This window comes from Tupaia chinensis, unplaced genomic scaffold, assembly GCF_000334495.1.
Source record: "Tupaia chinensis unplaced genomic scaffold, TupChi_1.0 Scaffold000180_1, whole genome shotgun sequence".
In the NCBI taxonomy this organism is placed as follows: Eukaryota; Metazoa; Chordata; class Mammalia; order Scandentia; family Tupaiidae; genus Tupaia; species Tupaia belangeri.
In genome coordinates, this window is record NW_006159655.1 from 2,322,090 (window position 1) to 2,341,075 (window position 18,986).

At 42.4% G+C, this 18,986-nt stretch overlaps 1 protein-coding gene across 1 annotated transcript in view; it reads right to left on the reverse strand.

Annotated features, from left to right (window-relative positions):
* DLGAP1 (DLG associated protein 1) overlaps positions 1 to 18,986 on the reverse strand; it is an 891,374-nt gene that overhangs the window by 430,936 nt on the left and 441,452 nt on the right. Inside the window, 1 exon segment of the mRNA XM_006146494.3 lies at positions 16,030 to 16,135. The gene's annotated coding sequence lies outside the window, so the exon portion shown is untranslated.

Consider the following 18,986-nt stretch of genomic DNA (forward strand, 5'->3'; position numbering starts at 1 on the left):
ATAATTTATTATTATTATTTGCTATGGGGCACTTGTGCTTGCCAGAAAAAGAGACAGAGGGGAAGTGAGAAATCACCTCCCTGGGAAGGTAGGGATGACTACTCTGCAATCCTTTTTTCTCCATTCTCCTCTGGGATTTTGGACAAGCATGCACATATGCCTGGTGTGATTATCAAGCCATTGGGTCCAGGCCTTGAACCATGCAGCCAGCCATGTGGAATCCAGCACCTTTAACTTCATGACACCTGCTGGCCTCCAAGTCACATTGAGGTTGGTATTTTGAATATCCTCAGGCTGAAAACCAAAAAGCAAAACAAAACAAAAAAATCCCATCTAAATTAATACTGAGTTTGGTAAGGTTTTTTTTTTTTTTTTGGTTTGTTTGTTTGTTTGTTTTGGTATGGGACAACCATCTGGAAACAGACTTGTTATTTTTAAGATTGTTTATTATGGCTAAAGAGGCCATGCCTCTCACTGTCAGAGGACAAGCCGGAGCAAATGATGTGGTGCTGCACTGAAATTACAGTACGCATATAAGCCAGTGTTTCTCAACATTTTGAATCAGCTCATTCTTTGTTCTGGGAGTTTTCCTGTGCTTTGTAGGATATTTAGCAGTGTCCCTGGCTTGTATGCATTAGATGTGAGCAGATCTCCCTCACCAGCTGTGACAACTACTAATGTCACCAGAAAATGTCAAGTGCCCCCTGGAGGCAAAACTGTCCCCCTCACCTTCCATGGAGAACCAGTAGAACAAGCTAATGTTTATCAATAGATCTAGAAATAGAGGGTGTGTGTGTGCACTTTCCTGTATTTTCTAGCTCTGTCTCTAGAGAGAACAATAGCAACTCCGTAGCAATGAGCACCTCTAGCACCCAGGGCTTAGATTCTAACTACCATGCTTGACTGAAAATAGGCAGGGATTCTTGGAGAAATGGCATTTTCCAGGGCTGGGGCTGGGAAACTCTAAGAGGAGCTTATAAAATCTTGTAACATCAGAAAAAAGGAAAAGCTGAAAAATGATGAGGACATATCAAAATGACATAAAAGTCTGTTTGAAGGTGCTCCCTCGTAGCAACTATGAGATAAATCACTTCAAAAAATTTGAGTGGTGAAATGAGTAATAACTGAACATAGTAAGAATAACATGGTTGATACTAACTAAATAAATGAGAAAGAATGCTCTTTCTAACTCAGCAAATGAAGGCAGAAGTGATCATGATTCCTGCATTAAAAGATCACACAGGCTGATTCAGGCAAGAATAATTATTGAATGCTAATACTAATGGGTACAGAGGGTCAGTGACCGCATGTTTACATCTTACAATTTTTGGAAAGCCAAAGACTTGACCAAGGAACACATGATGATCTTCTATAGAAATGCTTGTATTGAAAGACTGAGAGAAAGAAGTCTAAATTATGGTATAGTCCAGAATAAAATGAGCACATATAATTATAATCATACCTATCAGCATCAATGTCACACAAAGTAAATGCTTATTAAGTGAGTGGATGATGTATCTCCACTAAGTATGATGATACGGCTGTTGTATCAATATATGAGTCAGAAATGTGCCATTGTAACATATGAGCAAAGTATCTGGGTGCAATTTTCTTTGCCTAGATACATTTTTATCATAGCAGCAGACAAGCTTTAAATGTTAGGCATTCAGCTATTCATGTAAAGTGTGGATGCTAAAAAAGAAAATCTATTGCTATTAATAGGAAAAGGAAGACAAGTTTGAATTATTCCTTTATATTTATAGAGTTTTAAAATATGAATTCCTACTATAGTTACACTGTTAGGGATGCTGGCATTGAACTTACTCTTAAGGAATACACATTGTAATATGTGCTAGGGCACTTCAAAATATTTTTGAAAAAACAGAATCAAAGTACAAGTAAAAAATTTAAATTCAGGGCTGGCAGGTGGCCTGGTGGTTAAAGGTGATGGACTTCCACATGGCTGACTATGGTTCAAGTCCTAGATCTGGCAGTTTGCTTTCTCAGCTTCTCTCTCTGCTCTCTCTCTCTCTGGTCAAATTAAAAATATATAAATAAGTAAAATTAAAGAAATAATTCTTAATTTTTTTTTAACCCAGGGACCAGCAGAGGGCATATGGTTACATTGCTGGACTTCCACATAGTCTGTGGCTGAGTCTCTGATCGGGGGCTTAAAACTCACACCAGGCATGTGTGCGTGTATGCCCAACATCCCAAGAGGAGAATGGTGGAGAGGGGACTTCAGCATGGCCATCCCCTCCAGGGGGTGATTTCTCGCTTTCTGTCTCTGTCTCTCTCCAGTGAGCACACTCACCCTATAGCAAAAATCTTTCTCTTAAAAAAAATTAAATCCATGCAAGATTTTTATAATATATACTTCCTTGAACATTTTGGAGACTAATGTACACTGTATAGTGTTTCATTAAACAGCGTGAATGTTTAAGAAAATATAATATAGAATAATTCAGACTTTTGTTGGCTTGTAAAACAATAAAAGTGTTTCTATTACAATAGTTTTCACAAAGCTGAGATAATTTGTGATATAGTCATGAAAGCAAATGACTTTGAAGTCTTACCTCCTTAGGAATATTCCCCTCCTAAATGACCCATCCCACCATTTGCAGTTTCTATCACACATTCTGTGTAGCTTACTAGCTCATATTCTCCCTCTCTCCATTTACATTGTTATTTCTTTTCTCTCTCTTTATGGTGTGCTGTCTGCTCTGTTGTGTTCTGTTTGCATTTGTGCTCATGACACTTATGAATTCATCTGACTACAACAATTAACTTGTAGCGGCCAGGTATCTGGTTTGTGGAACAAAACCCTTTGGCTGTTAAGTTGTTGCTGTGTTGATGTTTCCAAGCATTTTTTTTGGAAGAGCATTTTCAGTGTAGAGATACATTTCTCATCTCAGTTATAATGCTGAAAGTTTACTATAAGCCTTAAAAATATGTCTAGTGTGAAGTGGTAACCCAACTGGATCCACATGGGGAAGATCTTGAATTTGTGTCCAGAGACCTCCCTAAACATGGCAGGTGTGCAAGCATGCTCGACAGCACATGTGCCTGGGATCTGGGCTGGTTGGCTGGGGATGGGAGTGGATCATGGCATGAAGACTGTTGGGGGTGCCTCTCTCTCTGTCTCTTTCTCTTTGATGGAAGAAATAGATAAACTTAAACAATGTCTTAAGAGGCAAGAAAGGAGGCTGTGATCAAGAGCTCCAATTTATTGATTATTTTAGCCCAGATTAAGAAAGAAGTAAAAAAGAGACACTAATAATAATAATAACTGTCTTGTGTAAAGACCACGCCAGGGCTGGTTCCAACTCTTCAAAATGCATTAAAGTGGGGCCAGCAGGTTACATAGCAGATATGTCATGGGACTCCCACATGGTCAACCATGGTTCGAGTCCCAGACCCAGTGGCTTGAAACTCATGCTAGGCGCGTGTGCATGAATGCCCAAGATTCCAGAAGGAGAATGGAGGACAAGGGATTGTACCATGGCCATCCACCTTGAGGGGTGATTTCTCACTTTCCGTCTCATTGTCTCTGTTTCTCTCCCTCTCCAGTGAGCACATGCACCCTAAGGCGAAAACCTCTTAAAAAAAAGAAAAAAGATGTTTTAACCCATTTAGTCTTGACAATATCATGAAGTAGGAATATTTGTATTCCCACTCGTAGAGGAAGAAACTGAGCCAGAGAAAAGTTCAGAATCGTGTCCAAAGTGAAAAAGCTGGAAAGTCATGAAACCTGGGCTTCACAAGGCAGGCTGTCCACCCACTCTGCTGAATTTATGTCTTGTGATTGCCACACACAACTTCCTTTTGTTGCCTTTTTGGATAATTTCATCTTTAGATAGAAGGAATTTCAGATTAAAGTAACACATTTAGTCACAATCTAGAAACGATCTTGAAGGTGAAAGCTATCAAGGTGTAGTATATTATCCCTATAGATGTGCAAATGAATTTGAAATGAAAAAACACATTGCACAGTCCCTACCATTCCAGCAGAGAAGTTTTAGGTCCCTGCACCTGTAGCAGAAGAAGCCAGCCACGAGGCGAAGGATTGTGGTTCTGAAGTCCGAGCTGAGGGCCACCAGTAGTATACAGTAAGACGCGATGCTCTGCAAGGCTGGCCCACATGGGAAAGTTCCAGGTTTCCAGCCAGAGAGACCCCTGAATATGCCTTTCTTACTCATGGAGGAGATAAATGAGTAATTTTTTAAAAATCAAAGCTACATGTGGGGTTTCGGATGGTGAAGTGCTCACATGAACCACCTCTCCTCCAATTATAACCTTGGCAAGGCAGAAAGAGAGCTGCTGTGAGTCACAGACGCCCAGCCTGTGGGTGCATGTGCAGTAAGGGGACTATGGATTTCTCTCAGGGGGTAGATGAACCCACATAAACATTTTCTATTCCTAGGATGTGTGTATTTTAGGAGGAGAAACAGTGATACAAATCAAACTTATTTCTCTGTGGGGCTACACTCTGGCCAACATTGAGTGTTATCTGAAAACAAAAGAAAATTACCAATTCAATGTGTGCGGAAATGGCATTTCATTATTTTAATTGATATTACTTTGGTTTCTAATGAGGATAATGTTTTACATGCTTTGTAGGCCATACCACCTTCTTCTGTGAACTATCTGCTGTGAATATTTTCTTTTCTCATTTTTCATTTGACTTGTATAAAATTCTATTTGCTTAAAAAGTTTTCTTTTTCCCCACAAGTTTACTTTTTCTTCCATGAAAGAGACTGAGAGAGACATAGAGACAAAGAGACAGGTGCCCCTGACAGGGTCCCACGTGGCAATCCACCGAGTCCCAGCCAGCCAGATATGGGCATGTGTAGATATGGGCATGTGTAGATATGGGCATGTGTAGATATGTGTAGTATGCACATATGACACGCTGGGAGGTGCAGGATTTGAACCCAGGACCCTTCCCATATGGCTCCAGTTGTGTTACCACTGTATCACCACCTGGCCCTATAAACTTCTATTTTAATGACAACAATAAAATCTCTAATTTATCAAGAAATTATACGGCTGGCACCATGCTAAGTCCACTATTATCATATACACGGCAATATGTATCTCCAGGTGGTTTACAGTTTAAATGTTTTCTTATCAGATCATTGCTCTTATTTCTTGAGGATGTTTGGGGGCAGTCTGTTTCTGAAGTCTGCATTAGTTCGTTTTCAGCATTTACCACTTTGAGGGGGAGCACTGAGGTGTGGAGCCTGTGTAGGCTGCCCATGAGCTCGTGCAGCTAGGAGCGTGTCCTTCAATAGAAGGGTGCTGGGTCCCAGCCTGACAGCGGCAGCACTCGGGTAGTACCCAGAAGGCTCTGGCCATGGCTCTGGTGGTGGCCTCTGGATTAAGACCCAGAGACTCTAAGGCGTCCCTCTGTGCCTGCTCTCCCAAGGATTCCCATGGGACAGAACTGCGAACATGAGCATGCCAAGGGATACTGACACTTCTGCTGTGCTGTCATGATCATGAAAATCTGGTCCAAGATAGCTCATGTTAGCATCTGGGCAAGGACCTAGCTACCTGTCCTCCCCATTTTCTCTGCTGCCCACTCCTTCCTCTCCTCCAAGAGGGCCATGAAGACACTGCATGGCTGCTGGGTGTTACTGCACCATGCTATAGGTTGGCCCAGTCCCAGGACTTGCTCCTGGCCTCTGCCTTCTCACTCCACAGAGCCCAGATCTGCCATACAGAGACTGGTGCCTGATCTCCCTTCAGCTCCTCACCTGCAGTAACTGGCAGTTATTGCCTTTCCTTGTACGGAGATATGAGACCCAAGCTTTGGGCTTAGGAGCTGGGGGTGAAATAAGCAAAAGCCATCTTTTCATCTACTTTGGCTCCAGTCTGTTAGGCTGATAGAACTCAGAGTAGTGGCTTTTCACTCAGTTCTGCCATGTTTACTTGGTCTATGGCTGGAAGGAGGCACCTGCTTCCTCTCTGGGCACTGCCTTCCTTGGGACTGCAGTGGAGGCGCAGAGGTGGAAAATACATTGTATGAGGGGGTCTTCAAAAAGTTTATGGAACATATGTATCATGCAAAAACTATGTATGGATTTCAAACTTGTTTTGCACCAAAATAAACTTGTATCTCTTTTTCACAGGATTTTTGAAGTAGCCTTGTGTTGTCAAATCTGGAATGCTTTGGAATAAATAGGGATATTTCTTAAATCTAGATTCCTGGGCCCTGTTCTCCTTTGTCTCAAACGGATGAGATAAAACCACAGAGTCTGTGTTCATAAGTAAGTAACTGATTAGTGAATTAATTATGCACAAGGTAATTCCAACACAGCCTTTCTGGCATTTGGATGGCAATGACTTAGGGCACAATTGGAATAATCACATCACTTGCCCCAGTCAAAACCACCTAAGAACACAACACTTTCAAAATCCTTCTTCTCACAAATCTGAATAGTAGTTTAGTGCTACTGTGAACCAAAGATTCTTTTTTTAAAAAATGTGAAGTAATTATTTTAATAATTAATACCAGGTAAAGAAGGCTTCTTTTTGCAGAGTCTATAAACACAGAATTCTGTAAGGCACCTGGGAGTTCACATTTGGCTTCCCACACCATGCTGGCATCAGTTGCAACTCATCTCCTCAAGCAGCAATTGCAAGATTGATTAATCTACAGTCCTCCCGAGTGTGTGCCCTTGGGCATGTGCACTCACTCCCTCTCAGTCTCTCTTTTTTTTTTTTTTTTTTTTTTTTTACTATAGGATGCATGGGCTAACCAGAGAGACAGAGAGGAGGTGAAAATCACCACCACCCCCAGAGATGGTGGCCATGCCATAATCCCTTCTCCTCTATTCTTCTCTGGAGAGTTTGGACATACATGCACATGTACCCAGTATGAGTTTCAAGCAGCCAGGTCCAGGACTTAAACTGCAGTTGGCCATGTGGAAGTCTGGCACCTTAACCACTACACTGGCCCCTCCTGAAATGTCTTTAACATGTTACTGTCTTGAGACATCTAAAGGCCTGAAACAGGGTAATACGAGATCCTAAACATCTTTGAGCATCTGTGGACTCTGCCCTCACTTTTCTTCCTCCCCATGAGAACACATGGGACCATACCATTGTCCCGTCTCATCTGTACTGCTGCTGTAGAACTTCCTGATGGGTCTCCCACTTTCACTCTTGGTTTGCCCTAATTTGTTCTCACACTGTGCCAGAGTAATCCTTTAAAAAAGGGAACCTGGGGCCACCTGCTGACCCGCTCTCTCTCTAGGATGTGCACATGGTCTATAGCAAATGAAAAAAAAAAGGAGGGGCCAGCAGGTGGGATGGTGGTTAAGACGCTGGACTCCCACATGGCCGACTGCGGTTTGAGTCTCAAACCTGGTGGCTTGCTTTCTCACTTTCCCTCTCTCTCTCTCACTGGTGAGTGTATGTGCCTATAGCAAATGTAAAAAAATAATGATAATAAGGCCGGCAGATGGTGTGGTGTTTAAGGGTGTTGGACTCCCATATGGCCAACCATGATTTGAGTCTTGGACTTCCATTCTCCTCTCAGGATCTTGGGCACGCACGCATACACGCCCGGCGTGAGTTTTTTAAGCCACCGGGTCCGGCCGGGACACGAACCGCGGTCGACTACGTGGGAGTCCAGCGACATAGCCATTACGCTAACTGCTGGTTCCCTCTCTCTCTTTTTTTAAGGTTCATTTTTAAATTTATTCTATGAGGGAGATACATACACACACAAAAGGAGATGGAGGAAGAGACAAAGATACAAGTACCCTCAATCGGGTCTTCATGATGTGCTCTACCCCTAGCCTCAGCCAGCAGGATCACGGGCAGATGCCTAGAGATCTTAGGATGCGAACTGAGGAGCTTCTCATGTGGATCTGGTTGCATTATCACCTCATCACCATCTGGTCCCTCAGATCGCTTTCTTACCTGCACTTCTCTGGCAATGAGGGCTGCTGTGCAGACACCAAACACCCACCGGCCTCACCACAGATGTAGAAAGGTTGCATAAGAGTGTCCAGAATGTACTTAAACATCCTAACAAGGCTCCTTCTAAACTTGCCCACACAGTTGAATCTGAAGCATGCTGGTATCCATTTGGGAAGGGCTGTTCCAAAGCCACTGAGCAGATGGAGGTTGTCACAACAGCTTGAGGCTGCAAGGTGAGTGAATGGATATAGCCCAAACCTAAGAATTCAAGACTGCCCAGCTCCCACAGATTGCAGGAGTCAAAAAGTTCCTTTGAGTATCCATTCTCCTCTCCCTAATCAGCCAATAACATCAACAGAAAGTGCCTCATAAGCATCTTCTGAAGCTCAGTGGCAGATGGGAACAACCCCCACAAGCTTTGTGCCAGAGTGAAGCTGTGATATCAGCCTCTAAGATGAAATGCTGCAAAAAGACCCTGGGGAAGAGGCCAGGCCCTGTTCACTAGTGGAAGCCTGATCCTCCACCTCCCGGACTTCCCATACGGCTCAGAGCAGAGTGGCTGACGATGAGGTGAAAGGACCGAAGGTGACAAGAGCAGCTGAGATGGAGCAACATTTGGAGGAGAATGGTCCAGTCTCTTTTCTAATTATCTTACAGATAAAAAAAGAATCAAGGGTACAAGTGAAATATGAATAGGACCTATGTATAAGAATCACCTTAGAACTGGCTTCTCATTCCATACATACATTTGACCACTTGATCCTAGGCACTAGCTGGCCCGAACTGCTAAACACAAATCAATTGCTGTACAGGTCATTAGGGAAAAGAAAATGAAAGGGAACCAGCAGTTGGCGTAATGGCTATGTCACTGGACTCCCATGTAGTCGACCATGGTTCAAGACCCAGACCCGGTGTCTTAAATTCACGCCAGGCACGTGTGCATGCATGCCCAAGATCCTGAGAGGAGAATGGAGGAGAAGGGATTGCAGTGTGGCTATCCCCCTTGGGGGGTGATTTCTCACTTTCTGGCTCTCTGTCTCTCTCTGTCTCTCTCGGGAGCACACGCACCCTAGAGCAAAAACCTCTCCTAAAAAAGAAAAAAAGAAAATGAAAGAAAAAAAAATTGGTTCAGTTTAGAAAACTGAATTGAGCTCCTCGCATACAGTGTGTAAGCCAGGTAGGGCAAGCTGGACCAGCATGAATTCTACTGTGGAAGCATTCAAAGGGTGCTGGTGACAGGAGTGGCAAGAAGTGACAGAAGTTGGGGTTCAGCTTGCTGTACTGGTTGGGCTCCATGATATACATCCATATGCCAAATCTCTTTAGATGTGAGGGTAAAACATTTGACCTTGAAAATCGGGGTGGATTCAAAATAGTGGACCCCTGGGTAAAGGATTCATCACACTTGGGCATAGTTTCATGTGTACAACTAATATTCTATGGACTTAGGCCATCTTATTTCAGGGGCTATACAGTTCCTGTGTCAGCGATCCTGTCTCTTATTACTCTCCACGGGACTTGTTGAACTAGAAACTAAAGATAAAATTAGAGGAAAATTCAGGTGGTCCCTGTCATCCCATAGTTTAGACTGTGGTAGAGAAAATGGACATGAACAAAATAATCACCAAATATGCACAGTGAGGTCAGGATTTGTAGTCACGATTCAGGTTACAGAAATGGAATGTTCTGTTTTCCCACATCTGAACTCAAGACCCCATTTATGCTAAAGAGTTTAAGGGGTCTTTTTCATAACTTTTTGGTAATTTCACAGTCAATTTGGAAATCAAATTTGATGGACTCAAAAAGCTTATTGAGTCATGAAAGGACACTTATCCGTTCTCAAGAGTTTATTTCCTTCATTCTCCTCTCTAGATTTGTTCCAGTAAGCAGGAAAAATCACGCAACAGCCCAGCCCTGGGCAGGAGCCTGTTTTTTCTGGCTACCTATCCTTCTTTTTCTGAAAACCTGTCCCTCCTGGGGGTTGGCCACCGACCTTAAGCACGCTTGTGTTCAGTCTCCTCTGGGAGAGGAGCTAAAGACAATGAGGATGCTCCTTTCTCACACCTTTATTGGTTTGAGATCTGTCGGCTACTCAGACAGTATTGAGAGAGATGTGGAAGCAATCAGGCTTACTGGAGAGGGCCTGATACATGCCATAATTGTACAGAAAAACTCTCCAAATCAGTAGTTTTAAAAAAGATCTAAAGACCTCAATGCGTTGCTGAGTCTTGGGTCACTCAGTGTCATTAGAACAGCCAGGTCGGCTCACGAACAGTAAAGATGGATCTGATCCTCTCAGTGTTCTTGGCAGGAAGCAACCATGCAGAGGTTAGTCTGCCTTGGTAAATCTTCCAGCTAAAATGTTACTTTTATTTAGTGACTGCCTAGTCACTAAAAATGGAACTGCATTTACTGAAAAGAACTGATGACAAAGTATGGGCATTTCCATGAAAGGATTTTCATTCATTTTAATTAGTGACCATGACACTGTAAAAGTAGATTGCTGTTGTGTGAAACCACCCAAAGGTTCTGGGCCTGAACATAATTTGTTCAAGGCCTATATATGCTAGATAAGCTTGGAGGCTTCCTGGAAGAGAAGATGCCCTCCAGGAGAGATTTTACAAAAATGGGATCATTCAAACTCATAACCATTGCTTTATTCATTCTTCCACTCATTAAACATATGTTTAAATATTTTGGGATATCTTCTATATGTTGGATGGATGGAGGGAGAGATGGATGAATGGTATGCATAGAGAAAGAATATTGGGCATTATGGAGAAGGAATAATCTCTGCCTCTGAAACACAGACCTATTTGTGAATTAAGATTATACTTAGATACAGAGTAAAAAAAAAATTTAGATTTAAGAGTAATACCAGACAGTAGTAAAAGGGGACTTCAAAAAGTTTGTGAAAAAATGGAATTCAAGTATGACTTAATTGTGGTGTAAAAAATTCTTTTTTTTTTTTTTTGAGAGATTTTTTTGCTACAGGCACGTGCGCTCGCCAGAAAGACAAAGAGAGACAGAGAGACAGAAAGCAAGAAATTACTCCCCGGGGGATGGCCAGGTCACAATCCCTTCTCTTCCTTTCTCCTCTTGGGATCTTGGGCATGCATGCACACGCGCCCGGCGTGAGTTTAAGCTACCGAGTCTAGTATTCCAACTGTGTTCGACTACATGGGAGTCCAGCGACATAGCCATTACGCTAACTGCTGGCCCCATGGTATAAAAAATTCTAAAATCCACACATAGTTTTTTCATAAAACACCTTTTCTATGAACTTTCTGAAGAACATCCTCATACAAAAGATGTCACATGCTACCTATATCGTGACTCAGTGCCAAATAGAGGCCACTGGAAGCAGAAACAACCGACAGAGGCACAGTCAAGAGAGGTCCTGAGTGGGGCTGTTAAGTGGGATAAAATTTGTATGGAAAGCAAAGAGAAAAAGCGGCCCATGGAGCAAGGACTAGATCAGTCTGGATGGAGTATGAGGAGGTCTTTTTAAAAGAAGCGACTGAAAGGGTAATGTACAATCAAAAGCACAGGTTTTAGAATCAGACAGCTATGAATTTAAATACCTGCTCTATTTCTGAGAGCTGTATACTTTTGAGGAGTGATTTAACCTTATCATGCCTCCATTTCCTGTTTTCTTTTTAGACGTGGTCTCACTATGCTGCCCAGGCTGGCCTTGAACTTACAATCTTCTTGTCCCAACCTCCCTAGAAGTTGGGTCCACAGATGTGTACCACCACATCTGGCTTATTATTATTATTTTTTTAGGGTGGGTTGGAAATAAAATTCAGGTCTATCAGTGCTGGTACAGTGGTTGGAACTGTACGTTTTTTTTTTTAAATCCTTGAAATTGGAACAAAAATATCTCATAGAATTACTATAATGATTATAAGAAAGAATACATACTTGTCTGGCATACAATAGGTCCTCAGTGAATGCTTGAGGAAAACAGTCGTTCCCTTTCCTCTTATATATGGTGCCTTATCACACATAAGACACTTCCATAGATACTATCTCATTTGGTCTTCACTTCAAAGCGAGGTGGATAAGGCAGATATAAATATCCTCATTTTATAGATCCTATGTGATTTCTACCATACCATATCTCCTTAGAAAAAGAGAGAGAAAAGAGAGAAATAGAAAGACGCTCTATGATTTATTTAAGGACTTGAGGATTAGGTAATATGTTGGCATTTTAATTCAATAGGTAATAAGATACGACTGAACATTTTGAAATAGAAAAATTGAAATATAGTAGTATACTAAGAAGGTTAACCTGGCAATGCTAGGCAAATTGGATTGGGAAGAATTTACTCAAGTATGTCTCCAAGGCTAGTATTTAACAGAAGAATCAGGTTACGTATGCCCAATGATGGGGTGTACAAACAGTTTGACACCATTTCCTCATCACCAAGGAGCCATGTGCAGTGATCCATCTGCTGTCCTTGTGCGCCTCTTCTTCCTTTGCAAAGTGATGATAATTAATGATAATGACAGTGATGCAAATGACACAACAGCTGCCAAGTCTGAGTACATACAGTGATCAGAACTGTGTATATATAGTGAGACGGAGTCCTTCAGACACTGCAGGTGAGAACTGTAATGATCGAAGAGTTGATAACTGGCCTAGGGTAACAGAGCTAGCCCTTAGAAGACACATTGAACCCAGCTCTCTAATTCCAAAGTCCAAGCATTTTCCAGTGTGCCATTTTCTTTACAGGGGTTGGGAGGCTGTCTTTAATGAAAGCAAATATTTTATTTATACAAACTCTTCACATGTGTCAACCCTCAATACTGGCTTCCTTAACTACATCACTGGTAGCACCAATAAAAGATTTAACAACAAGAGAGTAAATATGTTTGAATAAATAAATGAGTCAGTGAATGAATCAATAAAATGCTCTTGAATAGCATTCTAGAATGGTCCCAGCATTCCAATATCCACCAAACAATTCACAATTTGGAGATACATATGGCGTAATGTAGCAACTGTCAGCTTATCCAAGAACAAAGAAATAGGAGTGATGAACTACCACGGAGACGCTCTAATTGGTATGGTTAAATTCAACTGAAGTGGCTGGAGGGAGAGTACACACCCACTTTGTGGGGGCATTAAGTCAGTCAGCTGTGACACACAGGCTGCATTCCTCAGCTCTTACTAAAAACCAGTTTGCAGAGAACTCATGGAGGGAGCACATGGAGGGTGTATGATGCAGGGGAAAAAATGAACTCTGAACAGAAGCTGAAACATGGGCATGCCATGGAGAGGCCAGCTTGTGAAATAACATGTGAGGGAAGGACCAGAACGCCCTAGACTGCATGATTTCACATGTGCTTTCAAGTGACTACTTTGCCTTTATTGCAACTCCTGTTTAGGTAAGATGGTAACAACTAGAACATCTAGAATTTAGCAATCCAACCCTAACCCTAACTTTTCTGAGATGCTGTGCAAATCAGGAGTAACCAAATTGAGCAGTGCTAAATCAGATGGGCCCAAAGGACTGTGTATTTCAGAAAATCATGCTTATGGCCTTTACTCAGAACTGGTTTCCACATTTACTTAGAGCTAATTTATTTTTATTTTACATACATTTCTAGTAGGAAATAGGCACACACTACAGTGCTTAAGAGCGAGAGCTTTGGAGTAGACTGCTTTTTCCAATCTAGTTCTGACATTTATTAACTGAATCATCATGAATAAGCTGTCTGGACTCTGTACCTCCATTTCTTTAACTGTGTAATAGGAAGGATAACAGATAATACTACAAGATTGTTGTGAGGATAAAAGCACTCAAGAGCTAGTGAGCCATACTAAATGTGGTTTTCTAATTTCTAAGCTCACAGTGGATTAGAAACTGAATGTGATGGTGTTGCTAAGGCAGGTGTGCTATTAGCTGTGACGACTGAGGTTTTGGTAACAACATGGGTAATATAAGCAGAAATACAAACATAAAATGATCAATAGTTTAGGGCCATTGTCCCAACAATTGGAAAAAAAAACCCCAAACTTCCCTGCTCTCTTGAGGCTTTCTATCTGATTAGGAAGCTGAACATCAAACAGATGAACATGTAATATCAGATAGGATAGGTGGTTTGAGAGAAAGCAAAGCAGGGGCTAGGGATAAAAATGGCTAGGAGATGAGATAAAGGATCGAGCAGGAGACATTCCACATGCTGTGAGGGAGCCACCAACATGAAATCTGGGGAAAAACATTTTCGGTAGAGGGATAATCAGGTGCAAGGCTGTGAATCTTTGTTAAGCTTTCAGGCTTTTGGATCATCAGTATGGAACTTCCATGAAGTATTATTTATTTATTTATTTATTTATTTAAGAGAGATTTTTCTTATAAGGCATTAGCTCTTGCTACACACACGCATATGCACACACACACACACACACACACACACAGAGAGCGAGAAAGAGAGATTGAGAGACAAAAAGCAAAAAAATCACTCCCTGGGGGAATGGCCATGCTGTAATCCCTTCTTCTCCATTCTCTTCTCAGGATTTTGTGTGAGCACACATGCACATAAGCCCAACATGAGTTTTTAGCCACCGGGTCCGGGACCCGAACCGCGGTCGACTATGTGGGAGTCCAGTGACATAGCCATTACACTAACTGCTGGTCCCCCCCATGAGGTATCTTTTTTTTTTTTTTTGGAGAGGTTTTTGTTATAGGGCACGTGCGCTCGCCAGACAGCCAGAGAGACAGAGAGATAGAAAGCGAGAAATCACCCCCCCAGGGAGGGTGGCCACGCCGCAATCCCTTCTCCTCCATTCTCCTCTCGGGATCTTGGGCACGCATGCACGCACATGCGCCCGGCGTGAGTTTTAAGCCACCGGCTCCAAGACGTGAACGGCGGTCGACCACGTGGGAATCCAGTGACATAGCCATTACACTAACTGCTGGTCCCCCCCATGAGGTATCTTTACAGGCTTGTTTTTCTTGTTTATTCACTGCTATATATCATGTATCTAGGAGACTGTTGAGCAGGTAATATTTACTCGATGTTTTGAATGAATGAATAAACGTAAAGAGGTCAGTGTACTGGGAGGTTGGAAGCAAGCACAAATGTGATGAAAGAGGAGATCTACAAGATAGCAGTATCAAGACCACGTGAAGTCTTATAGGCCACGGTGAGTTGTGGGTGATACTCTGAATGATGGGATGCTGCTGGAAGCTGGGGCATGTGAATTGCACAATCTGATTCACATGTTAAAATCATCATGCTGGACCAGGCATTCGCAACCGACACCATATATGAAAGTCCCTGTGTTCATATATGGCTATGATCAGGCTGGCTGAGGCTGTCGGAGCGGGGTCGGGTGTGAAGACCTTATTGGAGGGTCTGTCTGTCTCTTTCATGGCAGAAATAAGTAAACACTTTTAAAGAAAGGAAGGAAGGAAGGAAGGAAGGAAGGAAGGAAGGAAGGAAGGAAGAAAGGTATCATGTTGGCTGCTTGGTGAGAGCACACTGTGGAGGACAAGCGTGAAAACAGAATAGTCCAGGCTGGAGGTGATGGGGTTTGAATTAGGATGGTGATTGAGAAGGTGGTGATGAGGGGCCAATTCTAGGTAGACCATACGCTCATCTCTGCATAACTTGAAAAAGTATGAAATTGAAGAACTAAACATTAGTTGTAGGGGAGTAGATAGGTAAAATGTAACATATGTATATTACTCAAAATTGTGTAGCAATTAACTAGATATATAAACAGAGTCAGGGACTGATATTGAAAACATGGCAGGGAGAATAACTTCCAGAAAGAGAAACACCTGTGGCACAATTCCATTTATATAAATTAAACAATAGCCCTTAAGCCTCATGTACCTTATAGGAATACATATCTACATATCTCTATGTCTGAAGGTAACCTCAAGTATTGGAAGAAGAGCAATAAAAAGAAGGACTGAGAAAAAAAAGGAATAAAAAAAATGTGGCGGCAATGTGTTGCAAATCAAGAAATATGCTTAACTCTTGGCTCCTGAGGCCCAGCACAAAGAACAATGCACTCAGCCCCCAAGTACTGATGATCAATTTCTCTTCGAGGCCTCATAATATGCAATACCATCTTACCTTTGTGGTATATGTTGTCCTTGGTTTCCAAAATGGTCCTCAATGATCACTGCCTCCTAATATCCACGTCTTTGTTCAGTCCCTTCTCACACGAAATAGGGCTGACCTGCAAGGCAATGAGATATTTTAGAAACGATAGTGTGTTGTGCTCACTTCGGCAGCACATATACTAGAAACGATAGTGTGTGACTGCCACGAAAGATCTTCTGGCTTAGGTCTTGTTCATTTGGATCACTTGGATCGAGCGAGCCAGTGGCCAGGTTGGGAGGGCACTCAAGCAGCTCTGTGGAGAGATCTACATGGTGAGGAACTAAGACCGCTTACCAACAGCTACCATGAAATTGCCAGCCACCTGGGATTAAATCCTCTAGCTCCAGTCAAGCTTACATATGACTAACAGTGCTGCCCACCAGTTACTGCAACCTGATGAGACACTTTGAGCTGGAACAGACAAAAAAACTGCTCCCATAATTCCTAACCTATAGAAACCATCTGGGATAATAAATGATTATCATTATTTTAAAGTGTCAGTTTTAGGGTAGTTTGTTATGAAACAACAGATGAAATGGACCCCATTTAAGTGTGTAAATTATACTCTCTCATAAGTGCCTTGCTAAGAGTATCTAAGGAGTAAAATACGGTGTGGTTTGGGAGTGATTTACTGCTCCTCTTTCTCTCCTCCCTTTCTATTGGAAAAGGTGCTAAGAGCAATAATTGAAATCAAAATAGGTAACTCTCGGTTCAGGTAAAAACCAGTAAAATTGATCCTTATAAAATTAAATATTGTCACTACCATTGACTCTAGGAGCAGCTTTAAACACAGAGATTAGTTTTAAGATTACTCAGTGGTTTTCATTAAAGGCCCCTTTGCTTCATCTTGCAGACTTCTGAAAAATCATCCTCTTGCTTTGAAACTTTTTTGGTTTGGTGTCTTTACAGAGTTTTTAAAGATCTATAATACATGTAATAAACAGATGAATTTAAATAAGTGAAATAATCTTGTATTTCCTGACTTTCAGTAAGGACTTAACATTTTTTCATAGTGGAAGACAGAGAGAGAGAGAGAGAGAGAGAGAGAGAGAGAGCATGCTGAGAGCATGGCATATGAAAGATCCTTTAGTGCATTAAGGAAACTGGTAGGAGTGAATGAACACCTCAGTTCATCACAGTGGAGAAAGCCACTGGCTATGAATGCGAACATTTTCCTCCCTTGTTAAAAATGATGTCTACAAGTTTGCCATACTACTTTAAATGAATAAGAAAAAAAAAAAACCCTGTCATTATTAAATTCTAGTAAATCAAACGACAAGGGAGGTGAATGATGGAACTTGTAACCAGAGGCAGAAACTTGGACTGAATTCAGAATTTGCCAATGGTTTCTGCCCAGCCAATGGTTTGCACTTGCCAGACAAGGAACCTGGTGTAGGGCATGGACCTTGCTATAGAAATGGAGCCAACTGAGACAAGGAGAGGACTGAGTGTTGGCGTTCAGAGCTCACGCTGTGGGGATACGTGGCCTCTCCCAGGGAGACCACAAGGCCTGAAAGGAAATGCGGGTGAGAGCCTTGGGAACCAAAGTCAAATTTAACAAAGGAGGAACTGGCAGTTAGCGTAATGGCTATGTCACTGGGCTCCCATGTAGTCGACCGCAGTTCGAGTCCTGGACCTGGTGGCTTAAACTCACGCTGGGCGCATGTGCATGCGTGCTCAAGATCCTGAGAGGAGAATGGAGGAGAAGGGATTGCGGCGTGGCTATCCTCCCTGGGGGTCAATTTCTCACTTTCTGTCTCTCTGTCTCTCTCTGTCTTTCTGGTGAGTGTACGCGCCCTATAGCAAAAACCACTCCAAAAACAAATTTAACAAAGGGGTCTTAATAACTGACTGATAAAGAGAACAGCCAGAGAAAAATAGGTTGAGCAGAGATTGATTCCCAGAATTAAGAAACAGAATTTCACAAAGGGCAAAGGGGAAAACTGCTAATATCAGAAACCTGAAAGGCTCTTACAATCCAGTCACTGCACCCTCTTTATCCAAGATAGCAGTCACCAGGAGTCACCACATCAAATTAACAATCATGAAAGTTACTATTTTTAGTTAATATTTTTTATCACAAATAACATACTTGGTTTATGCTGTGAAAGATAAATAACACTGTATTTTAATCATAGTTTTTTTTTTTTTTTTTTGGAGAGATTTTCACTGTAGGGCGCGTGCGCTCGCCAGACAGACAGAGAGAGACATAGAGACAGAAAGCGAGAAATCACCCCCCAGGGGGGATGGTCACGCCGCAATCCCTTCTCCTCCATTCTCCTCTCGGGATCTTGGGCACGCACGCACACGCGCCCGGCGTGAGTTTTAAGCCACCGGGTCCAGGACACGAACCGCGGTCGACTATGTGGGAGTCCAGCGACATAGCCATTACGCTAACTGCTGGTTCCCTTTAATCATAGTTTTTAAAATCGCACCGGAGAAAATTTGAGATGATGATGCATATGAGGACAATCTCCAGATCTTCCTTAGAAGAAAGACCATAGGTGCTGGCCCAATAGCCAGTGGTTAAGGAAGCCAGATCCTACAAATCTGACTGCAGATCAAATCTTAACCCTGGTGGCTTGAAAAACACTCCAGGAACTGTGCATGCACACCCCAAATCCTGACAGGATGGAAAAATGGTGATGAAGGATTCAAGACATGACCACACTCCCATTGAGGGTACTTTCTCTGTCTATCTCCAGTAAGCATAATACACTATGGCAATTAAAAATGGAAAAAAATAAGGAGGTACCAGCCTTTGGTGTAATGGCTATGTTGCTGGACTCCCATGTAGTCGACCGCAGTTCGAGTCCCGGACCTGGTGGCTTGAACTCATGCCAGGTGCGTGTGTGTGCGTGCCCAAGATGCCAAGAGGTGAATGGAGGAGAAGGGATTACGGCATGGCCATCCTCCTGGGGGGTGAT